Source organism: Hypanus sabinus, chromosome 6 (assembly GCF_030144855.1).
Source record: "Hypanus sabinus isolate sHypSab1 chromosome 6, sHypSab1.hap1, whole genome shotgun sequence".
NCBI lineage: Eukaryota > Metazoa > Chordata > Chondrichthyes > Myliobatiformes > Dasyatidae > Hypanus > Hypanus sabinus.
This window is the reverse complement of record NC_082711.1, coordinates 39,131,483-39,157,981: the sequence shown is the minus strand read 5'-3', so window position 1 is coordinate 39,157,981 and position 26,499 is coordinate 39,131,483.

Sequence of the window (26,499 nt, the reverse complement as noted above, 5' to 3'; positions counted from 1 at the left end):
AGTAATGTTAATCAGGAGCACAGCATGTTATGATTCACCACATCAGGGACAAAACCACTGTAACTACTCACGCAGGTAGATATGGACACTTTGATCTGCCTCACGGATTTTGTGTGGTGTCATCTGCTAATTCCCCAGTAAAGCAGCCAACATAATCAAAGACCCACCCAGACTGGAGGTTCTCTTTGCTCCTCCCCCCCCACCCCTCACTAAGCAGAAGATACAAAAGCCTCAAAGCACGTACCTGCAGGCTCAAAACCACTTCTGCTCCACTGTTATAAAGCTCTTGACCTCACAGTTGACCTTGTAATGATCTTGTACCTGCACTGTGATTTGTTACACTTAGTTCTGCATTCTATTATTGTCTTGCTTGTTCTACCTCAATGCATTGTGTAATGATTTGATCTGTAGGAACAGTGTTGAAGACAAGCATTTTACTTACTCTTGGCGAAGCCTCTGTCAGTCAGGGTCGACCATGGATGTTGTGTCCGAGCTGTCCAGATATGGAAGCCAAGACAGTACAATATGGAGAGAAGCTGTTACCCGTGCAGCTAGCTCCCCCAGCTCCACGCATCTGATGACCCAAAGGAACGGCAGAGACTGATACAGTTTGACACCAGCAGCGTTGCAGAAGATTCCAGTCAGTGTTGAACTGAACATAGGACTGCCCTGGGGACTTCATCTCCGGACTTCTTCTCTCGGGGTTCCCCATGAGTGCGTATAGCCACAAGGCAGCGGAAGTTTGAGATCAGAGTTTTCCATCTCCTAGATGAGCCGACAAGCCCAAAGTGACTGGTTTTAATGTGCCAGAAACCTGCCTTTGCCCCTTCTCCTGTCAATAGAAATGGTTCCGCCAGACTGAGTAGCAAAGCCACGTGTGAAGGCCAGGAGCTGGTGTAACATCTGTGTAGTGCCTGTCTTATCACGTGTGACTCGTTGCCGCACTCTTTATGAGAAAATCTACTTTCATAGTACTACGTCGGTTCTAGTGGCCATCAGAAGCTCTAGCTCTATGCAGTGAATACAAAACACACACTTCTGGAGGTAAGTTCTGTTTATAAAAAACAGTAATATATTCAAAATATTTACATGAGTAAGAACAATTCAAGATTCCAACATTCTGTTTAGGTTCCAGATCTCAGGTCTCAAATAAAATCCAAGTTCCTTTTTAGTTTAAAAGGTTAAAAGATAGGGTAGTAAGGAGAGCTTTTGGTACATTGGCCTTTATAAATTAAAGTATGGAGTATAAGAGTTAGAATGTTATGGTGAGGTTGTATAAGGCATTGGTGAGGCCGTACTTGGAGTATGGTGTGCAGTTTTGGTCACCAAATTACAGGAAGGATATTAATAAGGTTGAAAGAGTGCAGAGATGGTTTACAAGGATGTTGCTGGGTCTTGAGAAACTGAGTTACAGAGAAAGGTTGAATAGGATAGGACTTCATTCTCTGGAGTGTAGAAAAATGAGGGGAGACTTGATAGAGGTGTATAAAATGATAATGGGTATAGATAGAGTGAATGCAAGCAGGCTTTTTCCACTGAAGCTAGGGGAGAAAAAAACCAGAGGAAATGGTTTAAGGATGAAGGGAGAAAAGTTTAAAGGGAACATTGGGGGGGGGGGGACTTCTTCACAAAGAGAGTGATGGAAATGTGGAATGAGCTGCCAGATGAAGTTGTAAATGCGGGCTCACTTTTAACATTTAAGAAAAACTTGGACAGGTAGAAGGATGAGAGGTGTATGGAGGGATATGGTTCAGGTGCAGGTCAGTGGGACTGGGCAGAAAAATGGTTCGGCACAGCCAAGAAGGGCCAAAAGGCCTGTTTCTGTGCCGTAATGCTCTATGGTTCTATGGTTATCATCCGAGGAATGTTTGACGGCTCTGGGTCTGTACTCGCTGGAATTCAGAAGGATGAGGGGAGATCTCATTGAAATATTTCAAATGTTGTAAGGCCTAGACAGAGTAGGTGTGGAAAGGATGTTTCCCGTGGTAGAGAGTCAAGGACAAGAGGGCATTGCCTCAGAATAGAGGGGCACCCTTTCAAAACAGAGATGCAGAGAAACTTCTTGAGCCAAAGGGTGGCGAATTTGTGGAATTTGTTGCCACATGCAGCTGTGGAGGCCAGGTCATTGGGTGTACTTAAGGCAGCAATTGGTAGGTTCTTGATTGGACATGGCATCAAAGGTTATGGGGAGAAGGCCAGGATTTGGGGTTGAGGAGGAGAAAAAAAAGGATCAGCCATGATGGAATAATGGAGCAAACTTGATGGGTCAGATGGCCTAACTCTGCTCCTTTGTCTTATCATCTTATAGCTTGAACCAGTGAGTTTCATCATATTAATTACTTCAATTTCTCTAACTAATTAGATCTAGAGCTGTTCCCCATTTAAAAGTTTACAGACTAACATTTGCCTTTCTATTTATCCGTAGTTAGTTAGGAAACTAACTGAATTCCTATTTTTAAGTATTATGGTTAACTTCAGTTTCAGTTCAGGACAGTATGTCTACAAATTCAAATTCAACACCAAAAATGTAAATATACAGCTTAACACCTTTTGTAACAATTCTCCAACATAACAACTTTTAAACAAAGTAAATCTCATTCAGTCATTTACCAAAGTCTTCGCAAAAATAATCAGTTCTTTCAAAAAATCAAATTCAGATCTTTTGAATGAGAAATGAACTTATACATCCAACCATATTAAATCCTCTACATCTTGATGTAGCGATGCGCAACATGCAGCAGTAAAATTATGACACGGAGTCAGTAACTGCAGTCGAAGGAAAAAACTTTATTCGAAATACCCAGCCTTGCTTTTAAGCCTCCCTCAACCTGCCCCCTGTGGCGCAGAGGCTCCAAAGCTCTGTGCTCTCAAACCCCCGTAGGCTATCTCCCTTAGCCGGAATGCTGGCTAATTGTGAGCCGGTTCGGATGTGCCAGGAAATGGGTCGCCACATTGAAATATTTAATTCCCACACAGGATGTATGATCTTGGGTAGCTCGCCACCTGGTTTCTTGGTTTGTTGGATGTAATGGTGGATCCCTTGGTGTAATTGAACAGAACTAATTCCCAGTTACACAGTAGAGATCTTGGACACTACTCTGCTGATATTGTCTCACTGTAGTTGCTGCTCGTTATAGCCATAGCTTCAACAAATCTTTTATCGATATCATCTCTCCTCCAGGGATTTCACCCTGAGGATTTGCTGTAAGGTAGAAATACTAACTATCAACTCCACTTTTAACAGTTTATATCTTTAGTTAGTTTCTATAGTTTTACTGTGTTTTTGTCACTTGTCTGCACCTTTATCGCGCATAGCTTTTTTTTCCCAATTTTTTTTTGGTAAACCTTGCTTTCATCCCTCCACAGGTGGAGCTTTCTAACATTACATCTTTGGGTTTAATTAACCTGGGTTACACTGGTCTTGGTTGTCATAGGTTACTCGAGTTTCATGTCATTTGGAACATTTAATAGGGAGTGGAAGCTTGGCCCCACTACTACTCCCTATTAAAAACTGGCTATTAAAAACTGTAAGGAACCTGTATCTTGATACACAGAACATAGAATATAGAAATCTACAGCACATTACAGGCCCTTTTTCCCCTAGTGTTGTGCCGACCACGTTACCTATTCTAGATAACTGCCTAGAACTTCCCTAGCGGATAGCCCTCTATTTTTTGAAGCTCCATGTACCTATGTAAGAGGCTCTTAAATCGCCCTATTGTGTCCACCTTCAACACTGATGTCTGCAGTGCATTCCATGCACCCACCACTCTCTGTGTGAAAAACTTACCCCGACATCCCCTCGATACCTTCTTCTGAGCACCTTAAAACTATGCTCCCTCGTGTCCATTTCAGCAGGGAAAATGCCTCTGGCTATCCACACAATCAAGGCCGCTCTTCATCTTTTACACCTCTATCAGGTCACCTCTCATCCTCCGTCGCTCCAAGGAGAAAAGGCCAAGTTCGCTCTACGAATTCTCATAAGGTACGCCCTCCAATCCACAACATGTGACAATAATAAACCAATTCAGGTTCCAGCCCCAATTCTAATCCCATAAGTATAGATATGCAGGCTTATGGTCACATTTACATGGATAAAATATGGCCATTGGTCAGAACAAACAAAAGGTCTTGTGCCTTTGGGCTACAACTGTCTCCCAGCCTCATGATGTTGAGATACTGCTATTCAAGCATGATGTGAAAGCTTAACTTCTGTTTTACATCCTATACACTGGGTAGTACATTCCATTAACTACTCCTCCCCACTTGTTGCCCCTCTCCAGTGCAGTCCCATGCATTTGGGAAATACCCTGCTGAAGTGTGGCTTCAAAATGTCCACCTCAGCTCAAACCATTTGCCTACATTTGGCCCATATCTATCTGAACATTTCCTATCCATGTATGTATACAAATGTCTTTTAAATCTTGTCCTCCTTATAAATTTAATTATCTTACTGACTTGTCTTACCTTTGACCTTTGGATACACACTCCAAAGTCCATCTGTTCTTCCACAATACTCAATATTCTTCCTTTCACTGTATCTTCCCTTATCTTATTTAATTGACGTAAGTATATTATCTCAGACTTTCTTAGAATTATACAGTACAGACATGGGCCCTTTCAGCCCACAGTCTCTAAGATGACCATGATCTCTATTTGTACTAAACACATTTGCCAACATTAAGTCCAAACACTCCTTCTACTGCTCTCACAGTGTGTTGTGCACAAAGCTAGGTGGGGAGTTGAACACCTCTTCAAAAATCATCTGAGCTGGAAGCTTACGTCAGCGTTTTTAAGTAGATAACTGTTGATACAACTGCAGAAAGTTAAGTAAAACACATATTAGATTCAATACAGAATTATTGAGTGCCTGAATGTACTAATGTTATCAATAATTCTCCTGACCAGCATTAAACAAGGTAAAACATACATTAAACAGCTATGCCGTGGACCAGAGCAAACTCATGGCATGACTACAGCTCAATAGTGATGAACAATAAACATAATACTTCCTTCAAAGTACATCTATGAAATGTTTACAAAAGTAAAAGGAAGCGTAAGATTCACAGATATTGCTGTGTTAGGGGCAAATAAAGAGTAGATGGAGATGGGTGTCTTTCTACCATGTGTGCTTCGAGTCGAAATGCATATTAACCCGCGCAGGAAATGTTGTAAAGAACAGCTTACGAACAGGAAGTGATGTTCATACAAAATGAACTGCATACAAAACAAGCAGTGGCTCTAGAGGTAGAACACTCCTCCTTCTGGGTCCCAAACATGGGAGGATAAATTAATTGGTGAATTAACCTGTTAATTTGACTATAGAGTGGTTAAGTACCAACCAAACTGCTGTCTACAAATTTGTGTAAAATGTTTTGAAATTTCCTTCCATGATTATCTGCTCAGCACACTCACCGTGAAGTAACCCTTACAATGTCAAAGGGAGGCTGCTTATTGATTGTTTTCTCTGTCAGCTCCTTGGACCCTTCCAGGAAACTCATATTAATTTCATTCATATCAACTGGAGCAACAGAAACATCTGTTAATAATGCTCCTGTAATTGAGAAATTATTGCATTGAAATAGAGTTTTGCCACCTCCAGACTTCTGGTTATAAACAGAAACACTCAAAATTAAACATAAAAGGTGCCATTTTGTCATTGGGTGTCATGAATCCTATATTTTTATAGTATTTAACCCTCCTGCTTCTCTCAAACCCATTCACTCCAAAGAGTTAAAATTCCTCTAAGAAACTTGACAACTTTATTTCCTGTTATAATTTTGCCTGTCTCTGCCTCCAAGTTGTTCATATTCTCTTTAATTAATCTCTTTCTTTAAATATATTTTGTACAAATTTAGTATTTCACATTAGTTAACTCTAATATTCCACTTCTTTTAACCAACTTTTATGAATCATTTGGATTTGGATTGTCTTCCAAATCTCAGTTCCTGAGTTAACAGACTTACTCTAACTTTCTACCATCAAGCCTCTTAATCTAATTTCAGAATTTAACTTTGCCCATTTTGTCATCCATACCTGTCATTGGGTTTAATTTGTAGCTATAAATAAACAAATACATACTTAAATAAATAGATAGATACAAGCAAGACCCATGTTTTAGTATTAAATGTTTTACCAATGCTAGATCCTATCATATTGCTCTTCATTAATGCAGCAAATACAACAAACAACTTGCACACATCAAGGTTCCATGAGCAGCAATGAGATCATAAGCAAATTAGCTGAGTTAATCATTTTGTCTCTGGAATAGATATTAGTGTGGACCTGGAGGTGAATTCCCTGCTCTTCTTCCAAATGATGCTCTGGGAGCTCTTGCATCCCCAAGTGTACAGACAAAGATGTTTGCCTTAATGGTACAGCAGAACCATTGGTATTATTTATGTTTATATTCTCAGGTGATAAATAAATTTTGTATCATGCAACTGCAGGGCAAAGGCTATCTCCCAGGAGGAAGAATGTAACAATCTATCCTTGACATTTAAGTGTTTATCACCATCGAAATCCTAACCTTAACTGCATAACTACTGCAGCTATAAATATACTGCAGCAAGTAATCTAAGTGGTTATGGAGCTACACCCCAAAGTCTTTCCAGCATCTGCCTGACAAGAATGCTGTTGAATACTCTTAACTTAATTGGATGAATACAAATCTAATAACATTCAAGAAATACAATGCTTTCTGGAATAAAGCAGACTCCTTGACTTGTATCTCACTACAACACACCCTAAGTCTTCACTCGTGTCCAGACAAATGAGAGAACTGGTTGTTTTAAACAACAAAAAAACAATTCCACGGACAATTAGTTGTTCCAGCATCTTAAAGTCATCAAATTATAGAGCTTTTAAGCAGATCTGAGCTCCTCCCATTTGGCCAATATTCCTCTAATCCTTTCCTATCCATAAAACTGTTCAAATGTTTTTTTTAAGCTTAATTGGACCCACTTCAACCATTTTCTCTGGAAGCTTGTTTTGTAGGCCCATCCCTTTCTGTTTTGATTTTATTCTAGATTGACCCCTGGGATTAGTACTTTGTGCCATGCAAAAGCACAAAGCAAATTGGTCCAACTTTCTCTAAAGCTTAAAAGAATGAGAGGAGGAACTTATTGAAACATCCAAAAAAGAAACATATGCAAGTTTAGGAAGCTGAAATCATTGCTCTTGGGAAATATAAAGGAAGAAAGAGAGCATTTAAAGAAGAAGTGCAAAAGGATAAAAGGGTCCATAAAATGTCCTTGGCAAGTAGGATTAAAGAGAATCAATTCCAAGATATATTATGCATATATTAAAAACAAGTGCATTAACTATGAAGAGGGCAAAATCACTTAAGGATAAAGGAGGGAGCTTATGCCTGGAACCAGAGGAAGTGGACAAGGTACAAAATGAGTACTTCACATCAGTATTCAAAGTGAGAAGGACATGAAGAATAGTAAGAGCAGGGAGGGAAACATGGGGTTGACATGCCTGTTCATGTCAAGACTAAGGAGGTGTTTGGGTCCATTGAGCATTACAGTGAGTGAGTTCACTGGTCCTGATGGGATCCATCGCAAGTTATTGAAAGAGGTAAGAGAGGAGATTGATGCAACTTTGACATCGATCTTTGCCACACGTATGGTCCCAGAGGATTGGAGAGTATCCAATGTTGTTTATCTGTTTAAGAAGGGCAAAAGGGACAAACCAGAAAATTACAGGCTAGTAGGCTTTATATTGGTAGGGAAATTATTGGGGAATATTCTTGAGGACAAGATGTACTCCAATCTGGAATAACATAGACACTTGGGATAGTCTGCTAGGCTCTGTGTAGGGGAGATCACGCCTTATAAACCTGATTAAGTGCTTTTGAGGAGGTGACAAAGATGATTGACGAGGGTAGGACAGTGGATAATGTATACATGGACTTCTGAAAGGTTTCTAACGGCAAACTGGTCCAGCAGATTAAGACACATGGGATCCATGGAGTAGATTTGATGCTAAATTGCCTTGTTCATATAAGGATAGTGGGAGAGTTAGAAAGGTGTTATCCTGACTAGAGGTCTGTAACTAGTGGTTTTCCTCTAGGATGAATGGTGGAACAGCTATTGTTTGTAATATATATATATAAATGATTTGTACAAAAATGTAGGTGGACTGATTAATAAGTTTGCAAGCGACACAAAATTTGGCAGAGTTGTGAATGAGGAAGGTTTTCAAACGACACAGCAGGATGGATAAGTGGGCAGAAAATCTGAACAAGTGTGTTGCATTTTAGAAAGTCAAATGTATAAGGAAATTCTGCAGTAAATGGCAGGGATCTCAAATATATTAATGTAAAGGGGACCTTGGGGTGTGATTCCATTGCTCGATGGAAGTGCCATTACAGATAGATAACATTACAGGTAGAAGGCTTATGGCACACTTGCCTTCATCTGTCAGGATGTTGAGTATAAAAATCATGTTCCACCAGTATGCAACTTTGTTTTGGGTCTGTTTGGAGTACTGTGTGCAATTCTGGTCACAGGAACAAAGTAAAAGCTTTGGAAAAGAACAGAGGAGTATTGCCTGGATTAGACAACTTGGATTGTTTTCGCTGAAAATGCCAAGGTAAGGTAGACAGTCAGAGTCGTTATCTCAAACTAGTAACTTCAAATGCTAAAGGACATACTTAGCTTTAAGGTGAGAGATCAAAGGATTAAAACAGACATACAAGACAAGAACTTTTTACATGGACAGTGACAGGTGGTTGTGATAGGGTAAGGCGATAGGTAAATAGGGGTATAGATTAAAAGACAATGATTAGCTAATGATCAATTACCTTATAGGTACCTTATGCTACCATTTCTGGACAGCCAAAAGGGAACCTTACCCAGCAACAAGTGACGTGCTAGACATTGTTCTCTAATAATGTTAGACATAGGTTCAATAAGGAATTGTCTGGTCACACAAAGCAGTTTGAGGCATAACATCACTAAATATGGGTAGAATGTTGGAGAGTAGGTGGAGGTGTCAGCATGAGGAACTAATGTTGTATCCAGGCTAGCTTTGGCAGGAAATAATTATAACTAACCGATGATGATTTTATATCTAATAATCTCTCAGCATGTGATCAAAACTATTCTAAAACTGTATTAACTCACAAAATTATAATATTTCCTGTGATGATCAATGCAATAAATTGTGTAGAATTGTGATTCGGTGGAGGGCAGTGTCTGGACTGGCTCTTTGGGAGATCAGTCTGTAACATCCCCCATAGCCTGCTATGAATAAAGAGTAAACGTTTGATAAAGTATCGCTTGTGTTATGGTCTTATTGCGTTCGTGGTACTTGCACCCTTGTGTCGGGTCGATCCGTCTTTCACAGCTGGAACACACTGCCAGGTGAGGTGGAAGAAGCTGATACAACTGTAGTGGGCACAGCATTGTTTCCTTAAAGGAAAATCTTCCCTGACAAATCTGTTGGAATTTTTTGAAGAAATAACAAGCAGTTTAAACAAAGGAGAATCGTTTGATGTTGTGTACTTGGATTTCTAGAAGCCCTTTGACAAGGTACCACACGTGAGACTGCTTAAGAAGTTAAGAGCCCATGGTATTACAGGATAGATACAAGAATGGATAAAGTATTGGCTGACTGGCAGGAGGCAATATGTGGGAACAAAGGGAGCCTTTTTTTGTTGGCTGCTGGTGACTAATGGTGTTCCACAGGGGTCTGTGTTGGGACCACTTCTTTTTACATTATATGTCAATGATTTGGATGACAAAATTGATGGCTTCATGGCCAGCTTTGCAGACTATACGAAGATAGGTGGAGGGGCTGGTAGCTCTGAGGAAGTAGAGAGGCTACAGAATGACTTAGACAGATGAGGACAATGGGAAAAGAAGTGGCAGATGGAATAAAGTGTTGGGGCCTGTATGGTGACGCACTATTGTATGGTAGAAGAAATAAATGCGTGGACTAGTTTCTAAATGCAGAGAATATTCAAAAGTAGAAAGTCAAATGCAACATTAGCATACATTTCAAGAGGACTAGTATACAAAATCAAGTATATAATATTGAGACTTTATAAAGTGTTGGTAAGGCCTTGCTTGGACCAGTGAGAGCAGTTTTGGGCCCCTTATCTAAGAAAGGATGTGCTGACATTGGAGAGGGTTCAAAGGAGATTCACAAATGTATTTCTGGGATTGGAAGGTTTATCATATGAGGAATATTTGATGTCTCTGGGCCTGCACTCACTGGAATTCAGAAGAATGAGGGGAATCTCATTGAAACCTATCAAATGTTGAAAGGCGTAGATGGAGTGGATGTGGAGAGGATGTTTCTCGTTGGGGGTGAGTCTAAGACCAGAGACTACAGCCTCAAAACAGAGGGATGTCAATTTAGAATAGAGATGATGAGGAATTTATTTAGCCAGAGAGTGGTAGATCTGTTGAATTCATTGCCACAGGTGGCTGTGGAGGCCGAGTCATTGGGTAAATGACTTCATTTTATTGTCAAAGTATACATGTACAATACAACTCCAGATAGCCATGAAATAAATAAAAAACCAGGGGGTCGTTGAAAGAAAAGAGATCAACACCCTTCCTTCTCCATACAAAAAGGAAAAAGAAACAAAACTCACAAAACCAAAACCCAAACCCTCACATAAAGGGTAATAGATCAACCACATGAAAAACTGCGGCTGGAGGATCAAACCTCAAACCCCCAACACACTCCTTCACAAAAATCAACAGTAGCAATAATATCAAACCTGCAAACACCTCTCTCACAAAAAGGTTAATAATAACATGTGCATTCTTCAGGTAATCCAGTTTCTTCCCACTTCACAAAGACATGCGTGTCAGTGAGTTCATTTTAAATTATCCGCTGATTGAAGATGCGTGGTGAGCAGCTGGACAAATAAAAAGGAACTAGCTTGGTGTTAATATAAATGGGTGCCTGAGTTGTCAGTGTGGACTTGGTGGATCAAAGATTCAATGTTTCAAAATGGAGGACATTAAATCTGAATAGGACACCTTGTCAAGCCATGGAGACTATCCATCCTAATTTACCTCAAAACATCAAGCACTTCCTCTTCTGTAATCCGGATATGACCATGAGCTCACTTCTGCTTTGCCTTAGTTCTATAGACTCTGTGTCAATCTCCTGAGGAAATCAAAATACCAAAAAGTCTATTTAAGATCTTCCCCAACTCTTTTGGCTTCATGCAGAGATGGCCTTGTTGATCTTCAAATGGAACAATATTGTCCTTTGCTATCCTTTTGCTCTTAATTTATCTGCAGAAGTCCTTGGGATTTTCCTTCACCTTGTCTGCAAAGGCTGCTGCTTGCCTTCCTTTAGCCATCCCTATTTCCATCTTAATTGTTCTCTTGCATTTCTTATACTCAAGTACTTCATTTCTTCCTTGCTACCTGTACCTGCTTTGCATTTTCTTCCTTTTCTCAACCATGGCCTTAGTATCCCTTGACAACCAAGGTTTTCTAATCTTGTTAATCTTGCTTTTTATTCAAACGGAAATGGAAAAACTTTGTATTCTCAATTTTCACTTTTGAAGGCTTCCCACTTACCAAGCATCTCCTTGCCAGAAAACAACTTCTCCCAATCCACACCTGCCAGATCCTTTCTGATACTATCAAAGCTTGCCCTTTTTCCAATTTAGAATCTGAATATGAGGACTAACCCTATCCTTCTCCATAATTATTTGGAAACTAATAGAATATTGATGTGTTCCCCTGCACATACTTGTGTCAACTGCCCTGTCTTGCTCCCTAATAGGAGATCCAGCTCTTTCAGTTGGGACCTCTATATTTTAAGGATACTTTCCTGAACACTATCAATAAATGCTATCCCATCTTGTCCTTTTACAGGATGGGAGTCCCAGTCAATATGAGTTACAGCTTCCCATCTAACTCTGCCCCACTCACACATTGCCCACTCCCAAAATGGCTTTTCGATTTAAACCTAACCTTTTTATCAACCCTTACCAGGTGCCTATTAATTAAATGATCTCAAGCTCTGTCAGATGTCTCAAAAGGCCCTGCTTGCTTTTTAAATCTGGCACTACACTCCAAAAGCAACTGTTACCAGGATCCCTACTTCCTCAATAAGTTCAGACTGTCCCTGCTTTCATCCAGTGTTATTCCACTCACATCATAATTGACCAGCAATGTTTGGTTAAGTCACCTAACATGTCCAGAACTATTCCAGTTATATGAAGTCAGCCTCAGTCTTCTGCAGAGCAAGAAACTGACTCCATTTAACGTCAACAACTTTATTTTCTCTTTAGTACTGGCATATATGTGTTAGAACCCCCAGAACAGCACAAATGTACATTTTTGCTACCCAGTTATTCATGTGTTTTCCTTGATTTTTATTCAATTACTGAAGCAATATAAACCAGAACTGCAAAATACAGACCATACGCAAACCACTAAAACCAATGTTTCCTGTCAAAAGATGAACAGCAAAGAGACAAATTAGTTACGTTTATGAAAAGCATCAAGTTTACAACGAAAATTATACTGACATCTGGAGTTGATCTACACACATCAAGAAGATGTAATCCAGGTTTAAAAACCATATTTTTAAATTATAATTCTAAGATAATTCTGAACATGAAGAGCTTGAAGAAAGCTGCCAAGAACATTACCCACTACAGTAGAACAGCAAATGTGAACTTACCTCACTGGCCACTGTATAATAAGAGCAGAAGATGCAGGAGCAGAATTAGGCCAATCAGCCCATTGAGTCTGCTCTGCCATTCCATCATGGCTGATCCCAGGTCCCACTCAGACCCATATGCCTGCCTTCTTAACATATCCTTGGATGCCCTGACCGATCAGGAAATGATCAATTTCCACCTTAAGACTTGGCCTCCACCACATTCAGTGCCAGAATATTCTGCAGATTTACTTTTAAAAAATGCCTCCTTACCTCTGTTCTAAAGGGTTGCCCCTCAATTTTCAGGCTGTGCCCTTTAGTTCTGGATACCCACACCACTGGCAATATCCTGACCGCATCCACCCTATCTAGTCCTTTCAAAATTAAGGACTGAATGCTGCTACTTTTGTCACCTCTGTATCACATGATTGAACACATTGTCTTTTGCAAAATGCCCACCTCACACATGAGAAGCAACTTTCCACCTTGCTGTACATTTGTTTCTAATTCTTCTGCCTCTCCCCTCTTGTGTTTTTAAGCTAGTAGTTACAGATGTACTTTCCTGCAATGAAATCTGAAGACCAAATGGTATTTCTTCGTCCCTCAGTACCAAATTATTCAAGATTCATCTCAGTGCCAAGTTGCCCTTTGTGAACTGAGCTACAGCAGTTGCCAGTAAAAATTCAATTAACTAACCCTGAGCTTGCATTAACTACCTTTTTCTCATAGACCAAGTACTCTGCTGCTGAACTGATCTTGAATAACACAAGGTGCTTCATATTTTGTATTCATTCAGAACCATTTGAGACATGATCTCAAATTGATTGTGCTAAATCAGTTTAATCTGCACACTTAAATTCAATTAATTTCAAAATAAACTCTCCCACCCCATTTCTGCAATTCTATTTTTGGGATATATACGCAAAGCAATCATTCTAGTAAAGATTGGTACCTAATATACTTTGATTAGGATTAACTTCAAATATGTAACTGAAGTTAACTTAGTGTTCACAATATCTAATTCCCAGATCTTTAATGTCAATAGTACAATCTAGATTTATTTTTATCTGATATTGTGTCTAATACCAATATGAACTTCAAGGAGGAATATTATTAGGCCACTGAGGAATTCACATGGATCATAATCCTGTTTGCCTGACACCAAACCACTATGTGCTTTTCAAGCCACAGAATGATCATATCAAGATGACCATCTGACCCTTACTGTCAGTACTAATTCCATGATACAACTAATCCCGTTACATTGTTTTTCTCCCCCATAACACTGTAGTTTTTCACTTCTTGTAAATTCATCCAATTTCATTTTGAATAATCACAAACCCTTGAAGCACTCCAAATCAAACAACTAATGGAGTATTAAAGAAATGTTTCCTCACAAGTTTTTCAATGTTCTAATCCCATAAGTGTTGTTCTTAAAGTTGTACAGTACAGAAATGGGCCCTATGACCTATTTCATTCACGCGAACCTTTGTGACCATTGGCGTACTTTGGGATCATAGAATCATAGAACACTGCAGCACAAAATTACGCCCTTCAACCCCTTTAGACTTTGCCGAACCGTTAATCTGCCTAGTCCCATCGACCTACACTCAGATCACAGTGCCCTGTACACCTGCCATCCATGTATCAAAACAAAATTTACTTAAATGTTGAAATTGACCCCATATCCACCACTTGCAGAGGCAGCTCACCATCCTGTGAGTGAAGAAATTCCTCGTTATGTTCCCCTAAAACATTTCACCCTTAACATGTCCTCTTGATGTAGCCCCTCCAAATCTCAGTAGAAAAAGTCTGCTTGCATTTACCCTATCTATATCTCTCATTATTTTCTATATCATCTATTAAATCCCCTCTCAATATTTTACATCCAGGGAATAAAGTCCTAACCTATTCAAACTTCCTCTACAACTCAGGTCCTCAGGTCCCAGCAACATCCTTGTAAATTTTCTCTGCATTATTTCAATCTTAAATACATATTTCCTGTACGTAGGTGACTAAAACTGGATACAATATTCCAAATTAGGCCCCACCAACATCATATACAACTTCAAGATAACAACCCAACTCCAGTACTCAGTACTTTGATTTATGAAGGCTAATGTGGCAAAAGCTTTCTTTACAATCCTATTAACTTATGACACCACTATTAAGAAATTATAGATCTGTATTACCAGATCCTTCTGTTCTACCATACTCTTCAGTGCCCTACTGCTCACTGTGCAAGACTTACCCTGGTTGGTCCTACTGATATACAACACCGCACACCTGTCTGCATTAAATTCCATCTGCCATTTTTCTGCCATTTTCCAGCTGGTCCAAGCTGTCCACTCTAAGCTTTGATAATCTCACTCACTGTCCCCAGTCTTGGTGTGGTCCACAGGTAAAAAAGTTGAGAAGGTTCTGAAGTGAGATTTATGGAGTTAGATAAAAAGCTGAAAAGCAGGACCTCGAGGGTAGCAATCTCTGGCTTGCTGACTCTGCCATGCAGCAGAGAGGGTGAGATAAGGATGATTTGGCAGATGAATATGTGGCTGAAAAACTGGTGCGGGAGCAGAGCTTTGTATTTCTGAACACTGGAATCTCTTCTGAGAAAGGTATAACCTACACAAAAGGGATGGGTTGCACTTGAAACTGAGGGGGCACAATATCCTTGTGAGCAGGTTTGCTAGGACTGTTGGAAAGGGTTTAAGCTAATTTGATGAAGGGGGGGAGGGAAACCAGAGTGATAGGGAGTGATAGAGCTGAGGATAGGGCTGTTGGTTCAAAACAGAGGCAACACACCATGAGACTGTCAGGAAGGACAGGCAGGTAACAGGGCAGAATTGTAGTCAGTTGGATGAGTTGAAGAGTAAAAAGGGGGACAAAATCAAAAAGGGTGACAAATGTGTCACATTTGAATGCCCACAATACACGGAATAACGTAGATGATCTTGTAGCTCAGTTTGAGATTGACAGCTATGACGTTGTGGGCATCAATGAGTCATGGCTGAAAGAAGATTATAAGACTCTTGGCAGTGTGGAGGATCTGAGAGATCTTGAGGTACATGTCGATAGGACACTCAAAGCTGCTGCTCAGATTGACGGTGTTGTTAAGAAGGTGTATGGAGTGTTGGCCTTCATCAGCCATGGGATTGGGTTCAAGAGCCGTGAGGCAATGTTACAGCTATATAAGACCTTGGTCAGACTCCGCTTGGAATACTGTGTTCAGTTCTGGTCATCTCTCTACAGGAAGGATGTGGATACCACAGAGAATGCAGAGGAGACTTGTAAGAATGTTGCCTGGATTGGAGGGTGTACCTTATGAGAATAGGTTAAGTGTACTTGGCCTTTTCTCATTGGAATGACAGAGGATGAGAGATGACCTGATAGAGCTGTATAAGATGATGAGGGGCATTGATCATGTGGATAGCCAGAGGGTTTTTTCCAGGGCTGAAATGGCTAACATAGGTTTTAAGGTGCTTGGAAATAGGTACCGAGGGGATGTCAGGGGTAAGATTTTCACCCAGAGAGTGGTGGATGCATGGAATGCACTGCCAGCGACGGTGGTGGAAGCAGATACAATAGGGTCTTTTAAGAGCCTCTTAGATAGGTACATGGAGCTTAGAAAAATAGAGGGCCATGCGGTCGGAAAATTCTAGGCTGTCTCTAGAGTAGGTTACATGGTCGGCACAACATTGTGGGCTGAAGGGCCTGTAATGTGCTGTAAATTTCTATGTTCTATAGTTGGGAGCTTACATCCAAGGATAACACAATGTATTAAAAGGACAGGCAGGTAAGGCAGAGGGGTGGAGTGGCTCTATGAAATCAAATCCTTAGAGAGACGTGACATAGGATCAGAAGATGTAGATAGAGTTAAGAAACTGCAAGGATAAAAAGACCCTGGTGGGAGTTCTATACAGGCCTCCGAATAATAGCCAGGATGTGGGCTACAAATTACACGGGGTAATTGATAAGTTCGTGGCCTAATGTAGAAGGAAATGAGATATTAACAAAATAAATGTAGGAGGGGACTATGTTGAAAAATAAATGTGCTAGGTTTTCTAAAACTGACTCCTTCTACCTTAGGCAACGAACATATCAATCGCCCCTCGTACAATGGGAAATAATAAAGGAATGCCAAAAGAGCATGAGGGATTTCAATATGCAAATAGATTAGGATAATCATGTTGGTGGTGGATTCCAAGAGAGAGAATTTGTAGAATGCCTACAAGATAGACTTTGAGAGCAACTCATGGTTTACAGCAGCTCACTAGGGGATCAGCTAATCTGGATTGGGTATTATGATATGAACCAATTTGATTAGAGAGCTTAAGCTAAAGGAACTCATAGGAAGCAGTGATCATAATATGATAGAAATCGCCCTTCAATTTGAGATGGAGAAGCTAAAGTCAGGTGTATCAGTATTACAGTAGAGTAAAGGGGATTACAGAGGCACGAGAGAGGAGTTGGCCAAAGTTGATTGCGAGTGGACACTAGCGGGGATGACAGAAGAGCAGCAATGGCTGGAGTATCTGGGAGAAATTCAGAAGGCACAGGATAGATACTTTCCTATAAAGAAGTAATGTTATAAAGGCAGGATGAGGCAACTGTGGCTGACAATGGAAGTCAAAGCCAACATAAAAGTAAAGGAGAGGGCATGTGGTAGAGCAAAGGTTAGTGGGAAGTTAGTGGATTGGGATTTTTTTTTAAAAACAACAGAAGACAACTAAAAAAGCAAAAAGGGGGGAAAGATGAAATATGAAGGTAAGCTTGCCAACAATATCAAAAAGGATATCAGAAGTTTTTATTAGACATATAAAGAGTAAAACAGAGGCAAGAGTAGATAATGGACTGTTGGACAATGATACTGGAAATAGTAATGAGTTCAAGGAAATGGCAGATGAACTGAATAAGTATTTTGCACCAGGCTACTCTGTGGTACATACTAGTGTTACGTACCTGTGACACGTGACAGTGGTGTACTTGTCACGTGACTGGGGTTGAAGCTATACTGCACTTGAGGTAATGGTCTTGTGATGGTGGAGTGACGTCATTTTCCTGCCAGTAGAGGTCATGTGACAGGTTTTTTTTACAGGTTATAAAAGGAGGACCCCTCCCTGTGAGGAGGGGCAGTTCGTGGCTGGATTTGCCATGTTGACTTCATGCCACTGCGTGATTTAATGTTATGACGCAGTTTAGTTGAAAGATGAAGTTTTATCTAATGCCTAAAGTTTAAAAGGTCATTGCCAGCAGTTTCTTTATAACACTGCTAGTTGAGAATCAGTGGAGAGTGAAGATCAGAGTTCGAGAGATAAAAGATCAAGGAGAATCGATTTCGACGGTGAAACAGGTTCGACCTTGTTTGATCCTTATTCAGAAGGAATTTGTTGACTGTTCTCGTGTTAATCCCTGTGAAATAGCAGAAAAGATTGAGTACAGTGTTGTAAAGGAAAGGTCAGTGCCTTTAAGCCGTTTCGTTACGTAAATTCTTTGTGGGAAAAGTTTGATTTGGGAACCGAAACAATGTGACATGAAAGAGAATTTAAATCGTCTTAAGAAGTCTCTCCCTTAAATGGACTGTGAGCATTTTGAACTTTTGCAAAATTACTTTGAAGAACTGTTTTGGCAACATCGCTTTAAGAACTGTTTAAGCTTCATTGCTTTAAGAACTGTTTAAGCTGCTGCACAGCAGCTGATTTCTGGTTACGTTAGTGATTTGTTTACTTTTGGGGGGGTTTGTTTTCAATGTCTAATAAACATGTTGTTTGTTATAAAAACCCTTGCCTAACTCATATATTTATTGCTGCTTGAATCCGTAACACTAGTGGTGTGCCAAAAGTTCAAGCGCGTCAGAGTGTAGTTGCTATTACTAGAGAGAAGATACTTGGGAAACTGAAAGGTCTGAAGATAGATAAGTTAGCTGGACCAGGTGGACTACACCTTAGGTTCTGAAAGATGTAGCTGAAGAGATTGTGGAGGCATGAGTAATGATCTTTCAAGAATAACTAGATACTGGAATGGTTCCAGAGGACATATCAGCCATGATCTTATTGAATGACGGAGCAGGCTTGATGGGCCAGGTGACCTACTCCTGTTCCTATTTTCTTATGTTTTTATGTTCTGACTGGAAAACTGCATGTGGAACTCCACTGTTTAAGAAGGGAGAGAGGCAGAAGAAAGGAAATTATAGGCCAGTTAGTTTGACCCCGGTGATCGGGAAGACATTGGAGTCAATTGTTAGGGATTTGCTTTCAGGGTACTGAAATAGGCCACAAAGTAGTCCTGTTCAAGTCATAGACTACTTTATAAATTGGGAGAAAATTAAAGTATACAAGGTGCAAAGGGACTTGGGAATCCTTATCCAGGATTCTCTCAAGATTAATTTTCAGGTTAAGTCAGTGGAGAGCAAGGCAAATGCAATGTTAGCTTTCATTTTGAGAGGACTAGTATATAAAAGCAAGAATGTAATGCTGAGGTTTTATAAGGCACTGGTGAGGCCTCACTTGGAGTATAGTAAGAAGTTACAGGCCTCTTATTTAAGAAAGGATGTGTTGACGTTGGAGAGGCTTCAGAGGAGGTTCGTGGCAATGATTCTGGAGATGAAAGGCTTATCATATGAAGAGCGGTTGATGTCTCTGGGCCTGTATCACTGGAATTCAGAATGTCACTGGAATATCAACCCCTCAGCCTCCCAAATGTTCGGGACTTCACCCACGCTCAGCTCCAACTCATTAAGATAGTCTGTTAGAAGCTGCAGCTGGATGCACTTTTCGCAGGTGCAGTTGTAAGGGATGCTGGAGATCTCCTTGCCTTCACGCATCCCATCTCCCAAGAGGAGCATTCCAACATTACTGACTAAGTGTGCAATAAATAAGAATGAAAGAAAGAAAGAATAAATAATGAAAAATTGTGTATCTACAGACCATGCCCCTCCTCTCTTATGCCTCGATGTGCTAAAGCCTCAACTTCCCACTCCAACACCAGCCCACTCACACAATGGCTGGTCCCACAATGTCTACTCTGCTTAAACTAACTTCTTTTTATTGGTCTTTGCAAGTCCCTAATTGCGCTCAACCCAATGTCTCTTCTGGAACAAAGTTGCACAAAAATTTCCGACTCTCCCCCCCACCCCCAGTTACTTTTATACTTGCACTCCCTCTGTCTCCTTGGGGCTGAGGCATGCAAAATATCCTTCTATGCCTTGTCTACTTAAGTGTCTGCAAGGCTTTGATATCTTTTGTCAAGTGTACTGCTCAGAATAGAACACAAAATTGATTTATAACTGATATTTCATGAAGTTTTAGCATAACTTCCTTGTCCTTGTTTCCTCAACATACCACATGCCTTCTCAATCTGTCCTGCCATTTAAAGATTAATGTACATAATCTCTTTGGTTCTAGATATAAAATATATCATGAAGTTATAAAATACATCCTTCAGTAATTTTGCCTCTCTTCCTTCTCCAAATCACAGATTCTATGAAGGTCAATTCTTTCCAGTTCATCAACTGTGTATCTACCCATTTCATCCATCAACTCCCTCATGAGATGAAAACATGAAGTGCTGGAACCAACATGTCAGGCAGCATCTATGGAGAGAGAAACAAAGAACTGTCCAACTTTCATCATAATGGACTTCTTAATGTTGGCTAGTACCTTCATAATTATTTTATTCCAAGTTCATGATTTGAGCCATCTGCAAAGTTATAGAAGAAGTCCCCCACATCCAAGTCCATGTTATTAATGTAAACTAAAACAACCTACTCAACCCTGTTTGAGTATCACAGCAACAAGATGTAAAAGATGCTGATGAAGAGGGAATATCTTTTTCAACTCTCAACTAAACCTCTCAAAATCAAGCTATTTTATCCATTCATCCAGTAGTTGCTTGAGCAATCTGATTATGTGTAGTAATATTTGATGCTTTAGTTTGTATAAACATAATAGCTGCACAAATTCAGAGTGGATGAAGTGTTCTTTTATTTGTTAGCACATGCAATTACTAAATAAAGAAAGACTTTCACATCCACCACATTCCCAAAAGTGCTTTGAAGTCACTAATTACCTTTGGGGTGTGGTTACTGCAGTAACAGAGGCAAAGACAGCTACCAGTTATAATGCTGTGCAGTCCCTGTACAGCCCAATGACTCTAAGACTACAAATGTCCATGACTGTTGATTATACATAGCAAATACTCATAAACAATGACATGAATCACCAGATGTTTGTGGCATTGGTAAATGAATATACTGTATATTAGCCAGGACTCTAGGAGATCTACACCAGTTTGTGCAGTGGGATCTTCTATTTACAGAAGCCATTGGTTTAATACAGCCTTTGAAAATACGGCACTTCTTCAACAGTACAGTGAATTATCTTAAGTGAAAATTAAAAAAGAAAGCTAATTCTTTTTACTCTGTAAACGACAAATGTCCCTCAAATTTCTGAACAATACCCATCACCAGTTTGTGCCAGTCCTTCATTTTTGCTTGAATCTTAGGAAAGCAATTATTGCCACTGCTCTCCTATATTGTAATAGGATGGAGATAGAGGATTAGGCACAATAATTTCTTTTGCAATTAGACTCCACTAATAGATAGCTTGCAGTGTGAACAGACTGCTTGAAGTTAATCACCGCTGTTTCTCCAGTAAACGGATTCCAGACAACACATGATGTTTTTCTTCTTTTTTTTTCCTGATTGAAAGCTGGCAAAAGGCCTAAATTTTCCTAAAGGGTAAAATGGTGGTGATTTAAACTCTCCCGGTGGTGGTAATTATATGATATTTGCAGCACTGCAAGGGGCCCGAGTTACAATGGAATTCGTGAATGAGCCTGTGGGTGTCTTCATCTGAATTATTACTTTGATGAGGCAGGAGTTGCAGTAACAGCAGGCTCAGGGGTTGAGTTAAATCCTACCAAAGAGTAATCAAATGCCAGGGGGAAAAAAAAACGAGAGCTAGAGTTAAACAAGATGTTCTCTTTCCAACTATACTTATAAACAAATGTTGTGGTCGTATGGTATCATGCTCAACTCAAGCAGATTCCATCTCAATGAAATTCCTCCAGAACATTTTTCTTTTGCTACCCCTACTTTGTTGAATGAAAAGAGAAACTATTAGATCAAAAAAAGATGAAGAATTTAAATGGCTAATTTTAATGGGAATCCGTTCTTGTCTACACCGAGACAAGTAATTTTTTGGCATGATTTCATGGAATGAAATGAATTCAAAGTCGAGGCTTCTGGACTCACATCCAGAATCAAATTGGCCCAGAGCACTTTGGAATGGAATTACCACTCTTGAAGAATCTGTATCCTAAAGGGTGTCCCTTTGCTCTTCTCAATAACATCCAGTCATTTCACTTACCCCCATTATCTGTGCATTTCTTTTAGATATTTGATTACTTGTATTCTAAACTATTGCACTTGGAATGTGGCTGAAACTCACAAGACTCCCATAGCTTCCCCAAGAATAAATTAAAGAGCATATTTAACCAGTAAAAGCTACGAGATACTTCACAAAAGCATTTATAAGTTTCCAGAACTATTCAGTAGAGAAACAGATTGGTACAACTTGTCCATTCTGCCTACCTAAACAGTTGATTTGCCTGCATTTAGCTCATATCCCTGTAAACCTTTCCCATCTGGATTCAAGATTCAACATCATTTAATGTAGGATTTCCTAACCTGGGTCCAATGGACCCCTTGGTTAATGGTAAGACTTGATGGCAAAAAAAAGGTTGGGAATCCTGGTATGACATTTCCTGTACACACGTGTAAGGACAATGAAATAATTGCTATTCCACATCCAATTCTGCAGACAAAAATCATACAAAAGATAAAGAACACAATAATACTAAAAACACGCAATAAATATAAATATACAAGGTAGCTTATGTACATAGACTGACCATAAAGTGACACTGGGCTGTACGTAAGGTGACTAATGGGAAATAATAATAGTGGTGAAGTTAGTAGGCGGAGACGTTGATCAATCTTTCTGCTTGGGGAAAATAACTGTTTTTCAGTCTGGTGGTCCTGCCATGGGTGCTACATAATCTCTTTCCTGATGGGAGTGGGTCGAACAGTCCATGAGCAGGGTGGGTGGGATCTTTCATGATGTTACTACCCCTTTTCCGGCACCCTTCTGTAAATATGTCCTTGAGGCGGGCAAGCTGGTGCCAGTGATGCGCTGGCAGTTTTGACTACCTGCTGTAGAAATGATGCAGCATTTTGGGATGCTTTCTACAGTGCAACTGCAGCACTGATGTAAAGGAGGGGCGAGAGTTCTCCTGAAGTTGGTAACTACCTCCTTTGTCTTGTTGACATAAGGGAGGTGGTTATCTCCCTGGCACCAGGACTCAAGCTCCTCCTTCTCCTCTCTTTAGGCTGTCGCATTGTTGCTGATGAGCCCAATCACTGCCGTGTCATCAGGGAACTTGTCAATGTGATTGCTTGGGTGTTTGGCCATGTGAGTAGAGTGTACAGCAATGGGCTCAGCGCACACCCTTGGGGGGGGGGGACCTGTACTGAGGATGATGGGGAGGGAAGAACAGTTGTGCATCCTGATTGTATGAGGTCAGTTTGTTAGGAATCCCAACAATCAATTGCACAGTGGTGTAGTTAGACTGAGTAATAGGAGTTTTCTCATCGAGTTCTGTGGGTTAATAGTGTTGAATGCCGAACTGAAATTGAGCAGTAGCATTTTATGTACCTAAAATAAAGGGACTGCACAGGGAAGATAAAAAGATAAAAAGTGAAGTTGCAGTTTCAAGGTGCACTAATCTGTATGCTGTTGATGAAAAATCCACTAATGACGAGAGTGACATGGGATTGAGATTTAGAATGGGAAAACTAACAAGCAACATGGCTTATACCAGAAGTGAATGGCAAATTAATTACAATGGAATTGGACACTGGCTCAGCTGTTTCAGTCATTCCACAAAATTAGTTTAAATAACATTTTAAAGATTCTTTACTGAAGACTGCAGATATCCGCTAAGAACTTATACTGGAGAAAAGATAATTCCTGTGGGAATGACATGTGTAACAGTGAAATACAACAAACAAGAAGCCAAACTGGGCTTGCATGTGGTAAAAACAGGAGGGCCAGCATTCTGGGAATGTGACTGGCTGAGACAACTACAACTTGATTGGAGATCCATCCACCATTTGCATACCACATCCCCTGCAACGGAGTCAACGGAAGGCAAATTAAGAAAGGTACTGGATGATGCCACAGCTGTGCTCAAGGATGGCATTGAAAAACTTCAAAATATAAAAAATAAAAAATATAAAAATATAAAAAAACTTAAAAATATCAAGGGTAAAATAGCATTCAATGAAAATGCCAGACCCAAGTTTTGCAAGGCCCATCCCGTACTCAGTGAGCTAGATTGCATGGAAGCTGAAGGAATTCTTTCAAAAGCCCATGGACAACACAAGAGGCCCCAGTAGCCAAGATGAATGTGTCTGTCAGGATCTGTGGTGATTTAAAGGTCACCATCAAGCCATTCTTGAAAGTAGGTCAATAGTCTTTGCCCAAGTTAGAGGATATATTTGCAGACCTTTCTGGAGGTAAGCTTCAGCTAAGTCCACTTTGTTAAAGTGATTCCTTTCTGGAGGGAAGCACTTCAGCAAAGTGGACTTAGCTCAGGCCTAATTGTAGGTGGACATGGAAGAAGAGTGCAAAGTGTTTCTCACCTGAAGAACTCACAAAGGGATTTATTGCTATAATAGGCTTATCTTTTTGAGAAGCATCTGCACCTGCACTCTGGCAGAATGCTATGGACCACATGCTGCAAGGCTGCCCAAGTATGCAATGTTTCCTGGAGGACATTGTTGATACCCGTGAAAATGACAAGGAACATCTCCAAAATTTCAAGAGAGAATTAAAAAGATTAGAGTATTATGGACTCAAAGCTCGACACAAGAAGTGTGAATTCTTAAAACCAGGTATCAATAGTCACACCGTTGATGCACAAGAATTACAAAAGTGTGCTGAGAAAATTCAAGAAGTGGTGAATGCCTCAAGGCCAATGTGTCCCATTTGTGGTCCTTTATATAGGATTTATTAATTACTATGACAGGTTCCTGCCAAACCTGACTACTGTGCCCCATCCCTTGAACTCATTACTACAAATTGGGAAGAAATGGCCATGGACAAAGCAGAGTCAGGTTGCTTTCCAAAATGCAAAGGAAATGGAGACGGCAGATAATATACTCACACATTATGATGCACACCATCCAATGAAGCTTGTCTGCAACACCTCGCCTGATAGTATAGATGCAGTCATGTTACACGTTATAATTGATGGAAGGGAGCGCCCCATAGCCTTTGCATCACCCCAGAACCTGAGATTGTTTCACAGCCACAAGTCCCAGCTGCCAAGCAGAGTGACCCCCACTTCTGAGGAAAAAACATTTTTCCACAGAAGTAGTTTAACTACAAAACTGTTGCAGTTAACAGTTAGTTACAGTATAATCTCCCTTAGTTAGAGTACTTGAGGCTATTTATTTATATCCTATAGGGCTTAACGTCTTCATCTGAGTTTGGAACTTTGTGGTCAGCAAACTCAATACCATGAAAGTTGGCACCCATTGTGGTCACACTACACCAAAAGTATTATTTTTTATTAGTATAAGTTCTGGAGTTACAAAACATAACAGGAGTCTACAGATGCTCAGCCTGGGGCAGCAACCAATCTGTAAGAAGAACTCAGCTGATCGAGCAGCATCTGTGGGAGGAAAGGAGTTCTCAACATTTCGGGTCGAAACCTCGCATGCAGGGTTTCGCTTCAGAACGTCAGCAGCTCCTTTCCTCACACAGATGCTTGAGTTCCTCCAACAGATTGTTGCTCTTGTTTATTCCTATTACCCATTAACCTTTGTGAAAAACTTACCTCTCAGATTTCCTTTCAAGCTTTTCTCTCATGTGTTAAATTTCATGTTTTAAGTTCTTCTATCCTGGGATAAAGACAATTGATCGTCTACATCCCCTCACAATTTCATAAACCTTTATAAGGTCATACTTCAGCCTCCTTCAGCTGGGATAAAGTTCCCAGCCCAGCCAGCCTCTGGCTCCAGAGCTGCTAAAATCCTCATGAATCTTCTCTGGTCCCTTTCCAGCTTAGTAGCATTAGTCCTCTGGCTGGGTATCTAGAGCTATGCACTCATACCACTTGTTTTTTTCTGTTTAACAACACTCCCCAAGGATTGTCTATTCATAGTACATGTCTTGACCTGGTAAAGGAAAGAGACAGAGATCTTAGTAACATGATGTCATGACAACAACCTTTCCTTCAGTGTCAGCAAAGCAAAAGAGCTGGTCATTGACTTCAGGAAGTGGAAGGGTGCACACGCTTCTGTTTACATCAATGGTGCTAGGGTTAAGTGGTTTGAGAGCTTCTAGTTCCTCGGTGTGAACATTACCAATAGCCTGTACTGGTCCAACCATGTTGACCCCATGCCTCACCAATACCTCTACTTCTTCAGGAGGCTGAAGAAATGTAGCATGGCTCTGTTCATAAGACCATAAGACATAGGAGTATAATTAGGTCATTTGGCCCATCAAGTCTGCTCTGCCATTCAATCATGACTGATTTTTTTTTTGTCAAACCTGCTTAATTTTTTATTGATGCACCACAGAAGGCATCCTATCTGGATGCATCACAGTTCTGTACAGCAGCTGTTCTGCAATTGACCACAAGAAACCGAAGGAAGTTTTGGACACAGTTCAAAAATCAAGGAGTCCAGCCCACCATCTATGGACTCTTTACATCTCATTACCTCAGTACAACAACCAGTATAAACAAAGGTCCCACCCAGCCCAGGCGTTCTCTCTCCTCCCACCA